We start from the raw sequence: 17,301 nt of genomic DNA on the forward strand, positions 1-17,301 counted from the left end.
CCAAGTCTGAAATGTTTTTTAGTGGGATGAGCTCTGAACTCAAAAATGATATCTTGAGAGCTACTGGATTTCAGGAGGGTACAATGCCATTCAGATATCTAGGGGTTCCAATTCAATTTGGCAAAATCAGCAAGAAGGATTGTAACTGCTGTTAGAGAAAATTATCAACAGGATTAGAGGTTTGGGTGCCAAAAAACTCTCTTATGCTGGCAAAATCACTCTCATCAACTTAGTTCTAAATACTCTCCATAGCTATTGGGCTACTATGTTTTTAATTCCTAAAGCTGTAATCAGGAGAGTTGAAGCAATATGTAGAAACTACTTCTGGGATGGGAGTCCTGATTATCATAGAGTCCCTCTAGTAGCTTGGGATAGGGTTACTATGCCCAAAGATGCTGGTGGTCTTGGTGTAAAGAAAGTGGAAGAGTGGAATTGGGCAGCTGTTGGTAAACTGGTGAACTGGGTGTATACCAAAGCTCATAGATTGTGGATACGATGGATCAGTAATGTTTACTTGAAAGAGCAAGACGCGGTCTTACTCTCCCCTCGCAGATGCTCCTTGGACTTGGAAGAATGTCTGCAAAGTCAAGGATAAACTGAAGGATGGATTTGGTGAGAATTGTTGGTTACCTGATGAGAATGGTTATACACTCAAGAATGGTTATAAATGGCTTTGCACTCAACAACCTAAGGTGGACTGATACTCTCTGGTATGGAATAGCTGGAACATTCCCAAGCATTCAATCATTACGTGGTTTATTATGCAGGAGGGGCTAAATACCAAAGCTAAGCTATACCAGATTGGCTTTTGTGAGGACAATCTTTGTTTAATCTGTGGAGATCAACCTGAAACGATCACTCACTTATTATATGAGTGTCATTACATTTAATGCAGAATCGGGGCGCTCTTCTTGTGCCTGGATGGGGAGAGCTTTTCCTACTATTACTGAACTTCAGAATGGTAGGACAGGCAGTCTACAATGGAAGGCAATGACTATGATATTCAATGTTTATCTTTATACGATATAGCATCAGAGAAACATCACCAGACTCCATCAGTCTGTTGTGAGGCCTGAACTGTTAATTGCTCAGATAGAGGAGATGGCAGGAAGAAGAGGGTGCAGCAAAGTTGGCCCTGGGATGTCTAACCGCACTAATGGGTGGTTAAGCTGCTTGCAATGAGGCTTGGTTATCTGTTATGCTGTACGTTTTTTGTTTGATTTTGAGCTTACCAGGGTTTGAACCCCTAACCTTGTATATGTATCTTGGTTCCTTGATATAATATATATACTCACATTTCACCTAAAAAAAAAATACTAGAATAGAAGTATCTAGTATTCACAACACGAAATTGCAAGTGGTGGATCTTAGCCTTATGAGCCAAAACCCTCATCTCAGCATTCTTCAACTGCAGATATGAAGAAGTAAGGGCCTTCTCTTCCACCAATAAATGCTGATTAAGGGCGGAAGCTTGAAGTAAAAATTGGCAGTGGAAAAGCCTATCTTTAGCTTCACCAACTCTATGTTAAATCTTGAAAACTCATTATAGTGAATAGTCCTGAATGGCTCTTTAAGCCTCCTCGGCTTTGAGAATAAGGTATGAGTGTTAAGACACTCACTGCAACTTGCACGCAGGAGCTTACCCACGCAACAAAGCACCAAAACCCGCAACCTGACAAACAAAACCACTACAAACCCCTACAACGCAACCACCATTAGTAGCACATCAGCATGTATTGCCACAAATAGCGGCGGAAATAGTAGTAGAATTAGCAACGACAGCAGGCAGAAAAGAAAAAGAAAAAACGACGCGAAAACTGAACACGACAGTATAACTAAACCTGAAAAAGACCTCCTACAACAAAGCAGCCACCACCACAACTAAACAGCACTACCACCAGTCCAGGTCTGAGCAACCAATCTGCAACAAGACGGCGGAGAGACGGCAAAAAACACGACAGCAGCACAAAAACTGTGCAAAACCGTGAAGATGGCGACGATGGATGTTGGAGAGGCAGCGGGACTGGAAAATACGATCACCGGAGACTGGCTGCAGATTGCCCGGAAAGACAAAAACACCAGCTTTCATAGATAGAAAAATAAAAGTTTACATGAAAATGGTGGGGAGCCGAGAGACAATCTAGGCCCCCACACCTTAAGCAACAGCAAAGCTAAGTCTAGTAAAAATATAAGCGGCCACTCGAGCTCCCGCATCCTGAGATACCGAGAATTTCTGGATCCGCTTGAGCAAGGCAACAACATCCGAACCCCGCTCCCCAAGCGAAGAGAAAGAGAAGGGAAGGAAACCATAACCAGCTGCCGCGCATAAATCCCTATACTTAGCACACTTACGCTTAGCAGCATCAGCTACAACCCGCCCGGGCACAAAATCCATCATCCCAGTCTGAGTCAAGGGGGAAGACCCTGTCAAATCAAAGCACGCATCACGCCCTTTGTCCCAGGAATAAAGCATCAAATCCGCAGGACGAAGAGAGCCACCATGTCCGTCAACCAAACCGATATCAACCTCCTTACCCGTATAAATACCAGACCTACAGCAGATGTCGAATAAGGTGTCACGAACGAGGTTTTGGCGATGCTTAACACCCACAGTACCAGTACAAGAAAGAGCGTGGTCCCCATCATCATCATCAGCAAAAACCCAAGAGCAAGCCGGACAAGGCCTAGATACCGTGAATAACGGAACACCTAGTCGATATCCAAGCACACTACGGTAAGTCCTCCCGTTCATAGTTTAACCAAACCCAGAGATAGGAACCGCACGTAACTAATCCGAGGAGTGGGCACCCTGCTGAGACTTCCACAACGTAAGCAGACGCGGTGTCAAAGAGAACAGATTCTGAAGCAGCAACAACCGTCGCGAAATAATTATCTGCCAATTTATTCATAAGTTTAGGGGCAGCGATTTCACTAGGATCACGTAAGAAAGCAGAACCTATAGTCTCAGAAAACACCCGCAAGGCATCGTCAAAAGAAGGACCAGCATCTACAATACCAGAAGGTCGTAGGAGCTTAGCCTGCAAATCTGCAGACTGCAAACGGGACGCCAGAAAGACATAGTGTAAAACATCTCCCACTGCATAAACACCAAGCCCACCAAGATGAAAAGGGAATGTAGCAAGGCGCCACCGCCAATCCCCAAAATCAGGTCCGGACGCGGTGACAATACGTTCCAAGCTGAAACGAAGGGCGGCATCAAAAGGAAGATGGGCCGAACCAAAAACACAGGGGGGCAAGTACAAAGAGAGTAATAGAGCATAGAAATATCAGTACAAGCTCTAAGCAGAAGCAACTCACATTGTGGGTCCTCAATCCTCGCGACCAAGTTCATAAGCTCAATGGTCTTAGTCACACTCTTCGCCACAATCTCACTGCCAAAAATAGGACAAGTACTGACAGATCCACCCAAAACAGTGACACCACGCAAGGGCCGAGCAATAGAAGGAGGGAAAACACTAGGAAGCCGATTCTGAGGATCCTTAATAGGCCAAAAGACCTCTGTCTTAACAACATTAAGATGGAGTCCAAAACGAGGGCCATCTGCCATAATTAAATCCAAAACTCTCCCCACCTCCAAAGTGTCCCCAACAATGGTGCCAACATCCAAGTACCATGTCTGCATAGTAAGGTCTCAAGAGTCCCGGATTTTGCACACTAAGGGATGCAGAACCAAAGCGAAAAGCAAAAGGCCCAAAGGATCACCCTGCTGGACACCCTGACAAGACCACAAGCAATGCTCCCCATAATAAAGACGGGTCGGGCCAGAGTAACAAAACTCTACCCAACGGGAAAGAACAGGACAACGACGATGGACTTCCTGAAGCATGGTCGCACGATCAACAAGGTTGAAAGCATTCTGGAAATCAACCAGCAACATAGAAAGTCCCACATCAGCACCACGGACCTCAATAAGCCGATTCAAGGCATGCAAGATAACCTCTCCTCCACCGAACACCCCAACCCCAAACTGAAGACTAGCAAAATAAGAAGACAAAGAAGGACCAACCAAAAAAGCACCAACCTTAGAGACAAGACGTCTCCAGACAGTGCCAATAGCAATAGGATGAACACCACCACCCGGTTTAACAAGCGGCGTGAGCGGAGCACTAGCAATGTACTCACCAAGAGCTAGAGGACACCGACCCTCAAGAAAAAAATTAACCACCCTAGTAATAGAAGTGATCAAATCATCAGAGTTAGCTAGAGCAGCGCCACTCAAACAGTCCATAAAGTGCTGGGCACGAAACCCATCCCTCCCACAAGAAGTGCCACGTGGGAAACTCCGAATCATATGCAAAACCACTGCCGAAGAGGCAACAAGGGGATGATAATCCACAGGCAAAAGAGGCAATGAAGGAGGTGGGGCGATAGGATGCTTCTCTCGCAAGGCCACAAGAGTGGCATCAGAGTAGGGGGTGACCCCGGAGGAAGAAAGCACCCAAACTGCAGCACTATAGTGACCATCACAAATCTTCCGCCGACATTGACGGAGGTTAAGCTCACTCAAATCAAGATCCTCATCCACATAAAACGATGAAGGACCCTCATCTAAACACTCCCGCAACAGCTGCAAACCACCCCCAGGCACCCCCCCCCCCCTAAGCAAGGATAGCCCTAACAATACTCTCTTTCTAACGCTGGCGCCTAATAAAGGTCCTACGCTCAAGATTACTTCGAGGAGCGAAGGTCTTAAGCAGACAAAGTGGGAACACAAGCAAATGAATCTAGCAGGAGAGATCACCAAGAGAATCGGCCACATCATCCAAGACCCCCTTCAAAGCCCGAGCAAACCCAAGGCGACACTTATGAGGTATAGATTTCACGGTGCGAAAACCCAAAAATAACAAACGATCAAGCGAAGATATAGACCACTGAGCAAGCTCAACCCCATCATCAGACGAAATAACCAATGGAGACGGAGCCAGGAGTCTTGGGATACCCTGAATAATAAAGTTATATAGGCCATCAACACACTCCGGAGGCGCCACAATATCACCCCGACTATGCCGACATCTAGAGCGATAGGTACGGGTTTTAAAGCACACCCCACACAACCAGAGGCCCATCCGCTTCAAAGTAATCTCGGCATTAGAGAAAACAGTCAGACTATCAGTAAGAGTTTGACGCGTAAGTCCCATAGCACCATCATGACAATGTCGGTCCTGAAATGCTTCTGCCACGCGGCCTTAGTAAGGCCCCTACCATAACCATCCAGACAGTCATGAATACCCGGAAAAGGACAATGAAAGCGCACTAAATCAGGCATGAAAGGGGAAGAAAAACCTTCCTCCAACCCGCACGAAAAATATAGCCACCAAAGAAAACCCCCAAGACGAACACCACCACACCGGCACACTCACAAGCAGCTAGAGGCTCGAAGAAGACAAAGCAATCCAAAAAGAAAGCAAAAAGAGGTCTAGCAGACAGCCGCGACAACCACCAACAAACCACCCACTCCGGTTGTGGTCAACAACCAACCTGCGATATCTTAACACCACGACCAGCCTAACAAGCCAACCCGCAACATCCACCACAGCAACAACTCACACACGGAAGAGGCGGCAGTCAGCAGGGCAGCGGCCGGACACAGGGGACACCAAACCACCAGTGACCGACAACTAACCGTAAAGAAAAAAGAAGCAGCAGCAAGTGAAAAAACGAATGCGAAGAAAACAAAAAAAGAGAAAAAAACACACCGGCAGAAAAAACCCTAAGGCAATAACGTCAGCCACCACAGCAAAGGCCAGCGACTTGAGGTCTGAAGGCCAAAGAGTGGTGGCGCAAGGGAACACCGACGCAGGCATGCGGCTATGACCCTGCAATGGACGAAACTCTCTCGCAAAAACCCCTGCAACAGCGCCCACCATAAAAACCAACAACGACCGCCCCTGACCGGCGACGTGAGGTCTAAAGGTCGACGTGAAGTGGTGGTTGGCGGTGTACGGCGGCAGGTTGACGTGGTAGCAGACCAGATCGCCTATCTTATTATTATTATTATTATTATTATTATTATTATTATTATTATTATTATTATTATTATTATTATTATTATTATTATTATTATTATTATTATTATTATTATTATTATTGTTGTTATTATTGTTATTATTGTTATTATTTTTGTTATTGTTATTGTTATTGTTATTGTTATTGTTATTGTTATTGTTATTGTTATTGTTATTGTTATTGTTATTGTTATTGTTATTGTTATTGTTGTTGTTATTATTATTATTATTATTATTATTATTATTATTATTATTATTATTATTATTATTATTATTATTATTATTATTATTACTATTATTACTATTACTATTACTATTACTATTATTACTATTACTATTACTATTACTACTATTATTACTATTATTACTATTATTACTATTATTACTATTATTACTATTATTACTATTATTACTATTATTATTATTATTATTATTATTATTATTATTATTATTATTAGGGTTATTTAATGAGAATACTATGAACTATGGTTGCCCTTCTCAAAATATTATAACCTATAAATTAACTACGCTTACTAGCAACTATTGACTCCCTCTTCTCCCATTACACTAGGTGACCTACTACCCGTTTAGCAAGTAAAGTCTTCCTTTCTTTCTATACAAACCCATCCATGACCCACCCTACCTTTGTCATCACCACATTACCAATACCATCCGCAACACCATCCACCTATAACCACCAACCCGAACTCTCCGACCACATAATTCAGACACACGCCAATCATAACAACACCATGCCAACCCAAACCTCCCAAACTCTAAATTAAAATTTATCCCTAAATTGATTTGGGGATCTAGGGTTATGGAAAATTACATCTATTGTTGATGGAGGAGCACATTGATGACGACAATGAGGCATGACGCGCTCCACTTATGCTCTATGAACCACCACAACTTACGTCACTCAACAAACAAGTGCAAAGCACTCATATTGCTACAATCTCTCTCATCATCTACATCTATGAATCCCATTTTCGCAGTCGTTTACTAATTCAATCGAGTTCTGCACTGAATTGAACAAATGCGAGGTTAACGTATCATTTTGCTGTTGCTGAACTGGAACAGCTTTTCCTGAATTATAAATCTCATAGTTAATGATTTGTTGTGCATATTATTTGCTTTATCTTTATTTTCCTTGGAAAAACGTAATTTAAGTAGCTTTTGAATGAAATTGTGTAGTGGTGAGTAGGGATAATTGTCGACGATGTCAGTCATCAACCGTCAAATGGTGGGATGTGGAACGAGATGATCGGAACTGATCAGAAGATGGGGACAAGTTGCGGCTGGTCAGTGATGAATGGTGGTTGAGAATGATGTAAATTGGAGAAAGATTGAGCGATAGTGGTTGGGACTCTTGGGAGGGTGTTGTAGTGCTGCTTTTAAAGGAAAAAAGGGGGCCACTTATAATTTTTAACCTGCTCCAATCGGTAAAAAGATGACCAATCCCGTTCTAGAAAAGGGAGTGCAATAGTTGCTAGTAATCATAGTTAATTAATAGGTCAGAGTATTTTGAGAATGACACTCATAGTTTATAGTATTATTGTTATTATTATTATTATTTCTATTATTATTATTATTATTATTATTATTATTATTATTATTATTATTATTATTATTATTATTATTATTATTATTATTATTATTATTATTATTATTATTATTATTATTATTATTATTATTATTATTATTATTATTATTATTATTATTATTATTGTTATTATTATTATTATTGTTATTATTATTGTTATTATTATTATTATTGTTATTATTATTGTTATTATTATTATTATTATTATTATTATTATTATTATTATTATTGTAATTATTATTGTTATTGTTATTGTTATTGTTATTGTTATAAATAATAATAATAATTATTATTATTATTATAAATAATAATAATAATAATTATTATTATTATTATTATTATTAATATTAATATAAATAATAATAATAATACTATTATTATTATTATAAATAATAATAATAATTATTAAAAATAATAATAATTATTAAATAATAATAATAATAACATAAATAATAATAATAACATAAATAATAATAATAATAATAATAATAATAATAATAATAATAATAATAATAATAATAATAATAATAATAATAATAATAATAATAATAATAATAATATAATATAATATAATATAATATAATATAATATAATATAATATTATAATAATATAATAATAATATAAATAATTGTAATAATAATAATAATTATTATAATTATAATATTTTATGTAAACTTTTTTTTTCTTTTAATGAAAGCTGGACGCATATTATTATTAGGGTTACTTGATAATCACTACCAACTTTAACAGTCTTTTTCATAATGACTACCAAGATAAAAAAAGTTCCATAATCACTACCCTAAAGTCATCTCCGACTTAAAAACAATACCAGTTTGCCTGAAAACGTCATTTAAATCTTGAAATTTAAATTTCCCACGTAAAATCTTTTATTTCATTCCAATTTTACCCTTCCCCTTGTTAATTATAAGCTTCTCTTCTTCCCCTTCCCCTTCATTTCTTCTTGTTGTTCTTGTTTATGCTTTAGGTATGTATGCTTCCTCCTTCAATTTATTTTCCTCTTCTCCATCTTTTTTCTTCATTTCTTCATCTTTGTTCTTCCTTTTCTTCTTTTCTTTGTTTCTTGCTTTGTACTTCGTTAATATTTTTTGCCTCTGAAACAGGAAATAGAAGGTTAAATGCGGACTGTAATTAAGTGTCATTGCCGTGTCCCATGTGCTGTCATGAAGTTATGGACAAGGGACAACCCAGAAAGAAGGTTCATGAGTTGCAAGTTTTGTCATTGTGATTTTGGCAATGGTTAGATTTTGATCAAAGTGAATGGCAAAGGAATGTTATTAATCAAGTTATGTTGGATAAGCAACTTTTGGCTAGTGAGAAAAATTTGCTCAAGTCTGAAAATGATCATTTGAAGGAGAACAATGACAAGCTTAAAGCCGAAAATTCATTGCTTAGGTCGAAGATTATGGAGCTTGAAAGGGATGTTTTCTTCCCTGCATACACTTACACAAACACTTGTGTCTACAGTATGTTGTTAACTTTTGTTGCCATTGTGCTCATAGTAAAATTCATACCTATTTTCAATGTCATGATGTTGGAGAGCCTTCTTCAATGAGTGCTTGTTAGGGAAATTTTAGCCTACTTCTAAAGAAACTGGTTTCTTGAAGTCAACCTCAGGGTTAAACATTGGCCATAATACCCTCCCTTCATCTTCAGATCCAACCAAACTTCTTAAATCATCATCATCATCAACATACTTTTCATTTCCAACTACTGGATCCACTTCCTCAAAACCTCTAACCACCCTAAAAAGCGACAGGGACTTGTAAACTTTCTTAATTAGTGACACATCTTCAGCTGCTAGAAATATATCAACTGCCCTTAAATATTCTTCCCCCAAATTAAAATCAACATCAAAATGGTCATCTTCAGAGTCCACATCATTTACCTCAAAATCATGCTCCCACTGAAGCTTATCAAGTTGGTTTACTTTGGCAACTGCCTTCCTCTTTCCCTTACCCTTGTCAACTGCCTGACTCCTCTCCTTGCCCTTGTCAACAGCCTGACTCCTCTCCTTGCCCTTGTCAACAGCCTGACTCTTCTCCTTTCCCTTGCTAACTACTTGAATATTCTCCTTCTCAATTTGGTTCCTCTTCCCCTTTCCCTTTTCAACTCCCTGAATCTTCTCTTCTTCAACTGACTTTCCCTTAGCTATTTTCAATTTCTCACTATTCCCCTTGTTTGCCCTTCTCCTTGGTTGGAGTTTCCCCTTAGCCTTAACTACCTTATCAATGACAATATGAGGACTGGGGAGATGATTTCTTAGACTTTTTCTTATAGGTGTGGTAGTGTTAGGTTTAGGAGAAGGAGATTTATGAGATATAAGAGGACTGATAATGGTTATGGCCTGGCTGTTGCTACTATTAGGGTGATTTCTACCACTTTTTCTTGTAGGTAGAGATGGATTGGGCTTTATCTTTGCTTAACTTTTGGAATCTGGGGGTGGATTTTTGGGTAAAGGGGAAGCATGTGAACTGAATGCATTTTGTATCTTTAAAGAAGGATTCTTTGGGACCACATTTGGAATAATGTCAGGGAAGGTCTTCACATACAAATCTAACCTATTCAGACTTTATTACCTCAACCATATCCTCATCCCTAGCAATTACTACCCTTCCATTTTTAAGATTCTTCCCAAACTGCATATAATATATTATAGGAACATAGTTTTTGCCAACTACCTTTCTGGCTATGTCATACAAAAACCTATAACTCATTTGATTTGAATAAACCTCAAGTATAACATTAGTCGCACCATTACCATAATGAGTTTTGCAATTCGCGTATTTAAAATCACCCCTAAACTGGAGCGTAATGTTCATTCTAAAAGGTACCACGTCCTCCATTCTACATAAAACAACTGATTAAAATAAGAAATCATCATCAAAAGCAACAACTAGATAAAATACAAACATGAAATGGGTATTAAAATAGGAACTGAACATAAAAAACAACAACTGATTTAAAAACAAACACAAAATTTGAATTAAAATAAGAATTTCAACATCAAAATCAACAACTAAATCAAAAACAAACCTGAAATTATTAAAGTAGATCATTAGTAACAATAAAACAAGAAATCAAAATAAAATTGCAATAACATCACCTAAAGAACAATAATTACAATAGAAGATTTGAAATTTTACCTGGGATAGACGAACAGCTCAATAACAAAAACGGATTTATTGAAGAACACGGGAAAACAGAAAGATCGAATCAATAATTTCAGAAAAGGGGGAAAATTTTAGGGTTTAGTAAGAGGATAAGAGGAGTAGATTGATTTCTCGTATGAAAAGAAAAATGGAGTTGAAGAGTTGAAGAGTTATGTAGAAGGAAGGGGTGAACTGGTCACTTTTTTGTTAAATTTGACGGAAAATGCAAACTGGTACTGTTTTGAAGTCGGAGATGACTTTAGGGTAGTGATTATATATGGAACTTTTTTTTTTATCTTGGTAGTGATTATGAAAAAGACTGTTAAACTTGGTAGTGATTATCAATTAACCCTTATTATTATTATTATTAGTATTATTATTATTATTATTATTATTATTATTATTATTTTTTTTTTTATATAAAATGCGCGCAGCTTTCATTATAATAAAAATAAAAGGTTTACATGAAATTGGTGGGGAGCCGAGACACAATCTGGGCTCCCACACCCTTAGCAATAGTAAAGCTTATTATTATTATTATTATTATTATTATTATTATTATTGTTGTTGTTGTTATTATTGTTGTTGTTGTTGTTGTTGTTGTTGTTGTTGTTGTTGTTGTTGTTGTTGTTGTTGTTGTTGTTGTTGTTGTTGTTGTTGTTGTTGTTGTTGTTGTTATTGTTATTGTTATTATTATTATTATTATTATTTTTATTATTATTATTATTATTATTATTATTATTATTATTATTATTATTATTATTATTATTATAATTATTATAATTATTATAATTATAATAATTATTATTATTATTATTATTATTATTATTATTATTGTTTTTGTTGTTGTTGTTATTGTTGTTGTTGTTGTTGTTGTTATTATTAGGGTTTTTTGATAACTACTACCACAGGTAATCCACTTTTTGAGAACTGCTACCAAAGTAAAAATTTTTAAAAACTACTACCATAATCCTTGGTTCGGTAAAAAATCAGTACCAATTAACACCGAAGCCCAATTAAAATGAATCTCAGCCATTAATTTCAAATCCTTAGATTAAGTCATAATTTCTATTCCTAATTTACCCTTCCCCCCTTTCCTTGTAAGATTACCCTCATCCTTACACATTACACTCTTCTACTCAATTAATCCTTCTTTAACCTCTACTTTGTTTCTCCCTATTTTTGATTTTTTCAATTGAATCGATTCATTCATTCTTTCTTTTTGAATCTATACTATCGGGTAACATTACCCTTCAATTCATTCATTCTCTCTCTTGCTAGTCCATTAACCCCTCTTTAATCTCTCCTTTGTTTTCAAATTAGGGTTTATATTTGATGTTTTATTTATATAAAATCTGGTTTTTTTTATATTTGATTCAAAAATAAAAACTTAAGAATAAAGGGTAAAGAAGGATTTAATCAGCCAATCTATAAACAATTACCTCGGGAAATTAATTAACATCTGAAATTTTTACTACTAATATCTAAATTAAAGGTAAATTAAGAATTAAGAATAAAGGGTAAAGGGTAAAGAAGGAAAACAAAACTAAGAATGAGAAGAAAATGCCGACAAATTGGGGAAAGGTAAAAAAAGGGTACTTTGGTGGATGAATTATAACGTAAATCTGGGAATGAGAAGAAATTCTTCAAATAATTAAGAAGAATGGCAGGTTCGATTTGTTTTAGATGAAGAAATATGAGAAAGTATGAGTTAGTGAGGTTGATTAGTTAGGCTAGAAATTGTGTTTTATTACTGGTTAACAAAGGGGAAAGGTAAAGGGAGGGGTAAATTTGTCTTTTCAAGTGAAAAATTGAGCTTTGGGGTTAATTGGTACTGGTTTTTTAACGAACCAAAGATTATGGTAGCAGTTTTTAAACTTTTTTTACCTTGGTAACAGTTCTTAAAAAGTGGATTACTTGTGGTAGCAGTTATCGAAAAACCCTTATTATTATTATTATTGTTGTTGTTGTTATTATTATTATTATTATTATTGTTATTATTATTATTATTATTATTATTATTATTATTATTATTATTATTATTATTATTATTATTATTATTATTATTATTATTATTATTAATATTATTATTATTAGTAGTAGTAGTAGTAGTAGTAGTACTACTACTACTACTACTACTACTACTACTACTACTACTACTACTACTACTACTACTATTATTATTATTAGGGTTGAGTTCCGGTGAGAACGGGCTTATGGTGAGAACAGATCTCAGCCGTCCATTAATCTAATTTGACGGCTCTGATATGACGCACGTCATTACCAGTCCATCTGAGCTGTCTATGCATAAAATATACGCTTAAGATTATATAATATGACTATCTTTAAACATTCCATAAAAAGGAGAGAAAGTCCGCATCTGCACAAAGTGAAATTTACGGAACAAAATCGATTGATTTCATCATAATTATATTCATTGATTTTCTATTCATCTGCAATTTTCGATAAATTCATCATTTGTCTTCTTCATTCGTCTGCAAATTTCGATTAATTACAAAGAACATCGCGTAATTACAACAAACATGGGCTAAGTTGATCTTCATTAATCTGCAGTTTTTCTCTTCTTCAATCAATATTAAGGTATGTTGAATCAGATTTATTAAATTCGTTTCTCAATTTATTGTTAAGATTGATTTTTTAATAATGTTTAATATATATTTCGTGAAATTCGATGTTCGTCTTGTAACTTGATTTATTTTTCTGTCAACATTGATTTAAATGTGTGTGATAATATTTTCTTATATCAATTTTATGAGAGGAAGTGCGAAATTAGGTATAATGATAATGTGCTGTAATGTCTTAATAATGACGTGTCTTATGGAGAACACACTGTCAAATAAATGTTCTATCAGTTTAATTGTAATGTGCATTATTTGTAGTTATAATGTGCATATAATTATTATCATGCATGTAATCTTAGAAATGATGTCATCATAGATTTTCCCTGTTTTTGAGATGAAAAGACTCAACTGTTCAGAATGACTAATATATATATATTGCAACTTGGTTTATGACGGTTAATGTTACCACTATAAAAGATTATGTTTTACAAGTTACATATTCTTTCAAAATGTCAAGTAAAAACGTAAATTAAATTGAAAATGCACATTATATTTTTTCAAAATATACATTGTATTATATATAAAATAAGATGTTCAATTAATTAAATTAATAAGTGTATTCATACTACTGTTCATTGAAGTGAAATGTCCTTCCAGTTTAAATGTAGTGTGCATTATGTCTAGTTATAATGTGCATGTGATCATGACCTTATCCATTACTGTTTCCAATATAGCATTAGTCTCACGTCTGAATTCTAATATAGCGTTAAGTATATGGACATATACTTCAAAATATAACTTACATAAGCCAAAATAAATAAATTCAATTAATTAAATAAATTAGATTTACAATGCATATTATATTATTTGAAAATTTACATTTTATTATTTACATAGGAACACTAAAAGATAGGGAAATAAAAGATAAAGAACTAAAAGATTTAATAATTACTAAGATTATGATGTGACTGTTCATCGTTCACGGTTTTTCAAACTTGTATTTGTGGCGAAATGACACTATTGCAAGAATTAGTTTCTTCTACTCCTCTAAACCACTATATAAATAAACGAGTGCAACAACCAACTTACATGCAATCCTCACTTCTTCAGCATTATCTTCAATCAAATTATTTACTCTTCAATAACAAAAATGTCTCCCCCTCAATGCCGCACACCACGCTACCAAAATAATAACGACAAAATTATTTTCATCAACGGTTACAATGACTGGAGAAAACGCTAGTTCATTAATCCATGGATTAACACTAAAGATGATCATGTCATTCAGATGGCTGAACCATCAGACACCATGACTCTTCATCCATTTTTGGGAAACCCACATGCTGTTTTTCTGATCTTTGATAGATTAGAGAAGCAAGAAAAAAAAAATATGGCCGAGGTCTGCAAGACCTGGTCATCTTGGTTCCTTATAGGAACCGACACCATAAAAGTGGACATTGATTTTCAGTAACAGTTGGTTGCTGAAAATAATAGGGGAGTTCTTTCTCTAACAAGGGGAGGGACATTGGTGGAAAGATTCTGTCTTTGCAGAAGTTTTTCCACCAGAAAATAAAAAAAATGTCCATCATAGACGAAGACGACAACAACAACAACAACAACAACAACAACAACAACAACAACAACAACAACAACAACAACAACAAGAATTAGAAAGAAATTATAGGTTGTATGATGATAAATCTGGCAGTGAGGGTTATTATGACTCTGACTGCTAGATTATTTCTAGTTGTGTTATTTTTTCTTGTTTCGGAAGCCTTAAATTGGCTTTGTTTTGAAAGCCTAAAAGTGCTTTTGTAAATATTTTTATTATTAATGAAGTATTATTATATTATTATATTGTTTATTTCTTTGTTTACTACTCTACATCAAACATTCAATTCATTTTGTATAATCTAAATCGAAATCCACATGAATATTTCATGCAAAGCTGATTATATATAAATAATTTTACAAATGAACATTATCAGTATAATAAATGTTCCTTTAAAAGCATGACAATCGACAAAAAATTCCTTTTAAAAGCATGACAATGGACATCTGCAGGAATACATCATCTTATAAGCCTTCATTATTTAGAAGTAAAATTGCTTGTGTTTATTACCCTATGCAGAATTTTCACTGAAGAAATGTCCTATCAGTTTAATTGTAATGTACATAGTCATAATGTGCATGTAATTGTAATGTGCATCATCTGTAGTCTTATGGAAAAAACACAATTAGAAGAAATGTCCTATTAGTTTAATTGTAATGTGCATTATCATAAGTCATAATGTGCATGTAATTGTAATGTGCATTATCTGTAGTCTTATGAAAAAATTATTGTGAAAATTGTCATGAGTTTAATTGTAATGTGCATTATCTGTAAAAATGTCCTATCAACTTAATTGTAATATGCAGTATATGTAGTCATAATGTGCATGTTATTGTAATTTGCATAATCTGTAGTCTTATGGAAAAAACACTATTATTATAAGAAATGTCCTATCAGTTTAATTGTAATGTGCACTATATGTAGTCATAATGTGCATGTAATTGTAATATGCATTATCTGCAGTCTTTTGGAAAAAAGACTATGAAAAGCAATGTCACATCAGTTTAATTGTAATGTGCATTATCTGTAGTTATAATTTATTTACTCACTTTTGTTGTAGGTGACAATGAGTACAAGTGATGTAACCACTGCTTCTTCTTCATATAACATTGTTACCACTCCAAGAACAACTCTAATACCATCAAATGACCCTGCTATATTTCGTTTTGCCCAGAGGAAAAAAAAAACAAAACTAGGACAAGTATTCCAAACACTAGCACAAGCAGAGTTATTTTACAAAGACTACGGTTCAATATGTGGGTTTACCTCTAAGACTCGGAACAAAAAAATTAATTAAAGGCAGTCAGAATGTAAAGAATTTTGCATTAAGGAATGTTCTGTGCAATAGGCAAGGAAAAAAGGAAGATAGAAAAAGGAAGAGAGTTGATATTGTTGTTACTGATGCCCAATCTGATGTGTAAGGAATAACCCGTATAAGGCCGAGTATAAGAATCAAATGTCCTGCCATGGTGCAGTTCAAATATCAAGCAAACGGAACTTATATTGTTAGCATATTCAGTCAAGCGCACAACCATCCTCTCACTTCGCCAACATCTACAATGTTCATGAAAGGAAACCAAGAAACGACAGACGTACAAAAACAATTTGTGACAAAGGTAAAGGTGCTAAAACTAGGCGGTGTGAAAGCCTTCAGAAGGTAGAAGGAGTTGTGTGGAGCTTACAACAATGTCGGTGCTACTGAAGTTAATTTCAAAAACTTTGCAAGGAACATAAAGTCCTATATTGGTGATTATGATGCGCAAATGTTTATTGAAAATCTTATTAGGAAGAAAGAAACTTGCAGTTCTTTCTACTTTGACTTTTAACTAGATGAAAACAATAGATACGCCGTAGTCTTTTAGGCAGATGTGATAAGCATGAAGAACTTCTTGCTGTTTGGCGAGGTGTTATCTGCAGATGCTATTTACGGAAAAAACAGGTATGACATGGTGTTTGTGCCTTTCACAGGAGTCAATCATCACAAAAGGTGCATAACCTTTGCACCACCCAATCATCATAATTACTAATCACGACAAATCTATGAAGTCATTAATCCCACAAGTGTTTAAGGAATCAACCCACAGACAATGCATGTGGCACATAATGAAGAAGCTAAGGGAAAAAGTCAGATATCAACTGTTCTAAGATGAGGATTTTAAGAAGAGACTTAATAGGTATGTTTGGAACAACTATCTGGAGCCTAAGGAATTCGAAAAATAGTGGGGCCAAATAATGATTGATTATAACCTTGTGGAACACGAGTGGTTTTTAGATTTGTACGATATTGGGGAACAGTGGATCCCT

This window comes from Silene latifolia, unplaced genomic scaffold (assembly GCF_048544455.1).
Source record: "Silene latifolia isolate original U9 population unplaced genomic scaffold, ASM4854445v1 chrun_scaffold_16, whole genome shotgun sequence".
NCBI lineage: Eukaryota > Viridiplantae > Streptophyta > Magnoliopsida > Caryophyllales > Caryophyllaceae > Silene > Silene latifolia.